The sequence below is a fragment of the Gadus chalcogrammus genome, chromosome 12 (genome assembly GCF_026213295.1).
Source record: "Gadus chalcogrammus isolate NIFS_2021 chromosome 12, NIFS_Gcha_1.0, whole genome shotgun sequence".
Lineage (NCBI taxonomy): Eukaryota > Metazoa > Chordata > Actinopteri > Gadiformes > Gadidae > Gadus > Gadus chalcogrammus.
Window position 1 is genome coordinate 10,760,141 of NC_079423.1, and position 2,500 is coordinate 10,762,640.

General features: G+C 49.4%; 2 non-coding genes across 2 annotated transcripts; both read left to right on the forward strand.

The window, feature by feature from the left end:
• The first annotated feature begins 1,217 nt into the window (after positions 1 to 1,217).
• LOC130395102 (5S ribosomal RNA) lies at positions 1,218 to 1,336 on the forward strand. Its single transcript, XR_008898197.1, has one exon. It is a non-coding gene; the product is annotated as a 5S ribosomal RNA (ribosomal RNA).
• A 529-nt stretch (positions 1,337 to 1,865) lies between these two features.
• On the forward strand, positions 1,866 to 1,984 carry LOC130399598 (5S ribosomal RNA). Its single transcript, XR_008902104.1, has one exon. It is a non-coding gene; the product is annotated as a 5S ribosomal RNA (ribosomal RNA).
• Positions 1,985 to 2,500: the final 516 nt, after the last annotated feature.

Genomic DNA, 2,500 nt, shown 5'->3' on the forward strand with positions numbered 1-2,500 from the left:
GCGGGAGTATGGGGTAAAGGGGTCTATCCTCAGGGCCATCCAATCCCTGTACTCCCAAAGCGAGAGCTGTGTTCGCGTCCTCGGCAGCCAGTCAGTTTCGTTCTCGGTGGGTGCTGGGCTCCGCCAGGGCTGCGCCTTGTCACCAATCCTGTTTGTGATATACATGGACAGGATATCGAGGCGTAGTCGTGGTGGGGAGGGGTTGCAGTTCGGTGGTCTGAGGATCTCGTCACTGCTTTTTGCGGATGATGTGGTCCTCATGGGATCATCGGCCTGTGACCTTCAGCACTCACTGGATCGGCTGGCGGCCGAGTGTGAAGCGGCTGGGATGAGGATCAGCACCGCTAAATCTGAGGCCATGACTCTTAGCAGGAAACCGATGGATTGCTTACTCCGGGTAGGAAATGAGTCCTTAGCCCAAGTGAAGGAGTTCAAGTACCTCGGGGTCTTGTTCGCGAGTGAGGGTACTATGGAACGTGAGATTGGCCGGAGAATCGGAGCAGCGGGGGCGGTATTGCGTTCGCTTTACCGCACCGTTGTGACGAAAAGAGAGCTGAGCCGCAAGGCAAAGCTCTCGATCTACCGGTCGATTTTCGTTCCTATCCTCACCTATGGTCATGAGGGCTGGGTGATGACCGAAAGGACGAGATCGCGGGTACAAGCGGCCGAGATGAGTTTTCTCAGAAGGGTGGTTGGCGTCTCCCTTAGGGATAGGGTGAGAAGCTCAGCCATCCGTGAGGAACTCGGATTAGAGCCGCTGCTCCTTTACTTAGAAAGGAGTCAGCTGAGGTGGTTCGGGCATCTGGTAAGGATGCCCACTGGGCGCCTTCCTTGGGAGGTGTTTCAGGCACGTCCAGTGGGGAGGAGACCTCGGGGAAGACCCAGGACTAGGTGGAGAGATTATATCTCAACACTGGCCTGGGAACGCCTCGGGATCCCCCCGTCAGAGTTGGTCAATGTGGCCCGGGAAAGGGAAGTCTGGGGCCCCCTGCTTGAGCTGCTCCCCCCGCGACCCGACCCCGGATAAGCGGAAGAAAATGAGATGAGATGAGATGTCACAATGATCGTTTACATGGATAAGGAGTTCTACTGAATCAATTACTGCCGTTTATATCTAACTAATGATTGTTTTTGTAAGAGTGTAACGTCGAGCCTCAGCAGCTTTCTCACTCCTTATGTGCTACTGTATAAAACCTGGTTTTGCGCCTGCACTAATTGCTTACGGCCATACCACCCTGAACACGCCGGATCTCGTCTGATCTCGGAAACTAAGCAGGGTCGGGCCTGGTTAGTACTTGGATGGGAGACCGCCTGGGAATACCAGGTGCTGTAAGTTTTTTCTTTTTCAACTCGAGCTCATTGCCTCCGTGGCCTACCGTGGCGTACCGTGACCTGATGTTTACTGCCAACCGCTTTGGAGGATTTAAGCAACATACAAAAACTGACAACGTCTCTCAAAACTATTTTTGTGAAACATGAGGACAGTATAGTGATACTGCCAGCAGGGAGCACCAGAGAGCTGAACCGACAGTTGTACATTTCTTAAACTTTCACCAACACAAACACGCACGCTCACTTCAGATCATGGGAGGACGTCAAAAAATCACCACCCATTCTCTGACACTTTAACCGTTAACCTTGGTTCAAACATTTAACATCACACGCACACGCAGTGTATTTCAGATAATTAATGAATTCAGATGTCACAATGATCGTTTACATGGATAAGGAGTCCTACTGAATCAATTAGTGCCGTTTATATCTAACTAATGATTGTTTTTGTAAGAGTGTAACGTCGAGCCTCAGCAGCTTTCTCACTCCTTATGTGCTACTGTATAAAACCTGGTTTTGCGCCTTCACTATTTGCTTACGGCCATACCACCCTGAACACGCCCGATCTCGTCTGATCTCGGAAGCTAAGCAGGGTCGGGCCTGGTTAGTACTTGGATGGGAGACCGCCTGGGAATACCAGGTGCTGTAAGCATTTTCTTTTTCAACTCGAGCTCATTGACTCCGTGGCCTACCGTGGCGTACCGTGACCTGATGTTTACTGCCAACCGCTTTGGAGGATTTAAGCAACATACAAAAACTGACAACGTCTCTCAAAACTATTTTTGTGAAACATGAGGACAGTATAGTGATACTGCCAGCAGGGAGCACCAGAGAGCTGAACCGACAGTTGTACATTTCTTAAACTTTCACCAACACAAACACGCACGCTCACTTCAGATCATGGGAGGACGTCAAAAAATCACCACCCATTCTCTGACACTTTAACCGTTAACCTTGGTTCAAACATTTAACATCACACGCACACGCAGTGTATTTCAGATAATTAATGAATTCAGATGTCACAATGATCGTTTACATGGATAAGGAGTTCTACTGAATCAATTACTGCCGTTTATATCTAACAAATGATTGTTTTTGTAAGAGTGTAACGTCGAGCCTCAGCAGCTTTCTCACTCCTTATGTGCTACTGTATAAAACCTGGTTTTGC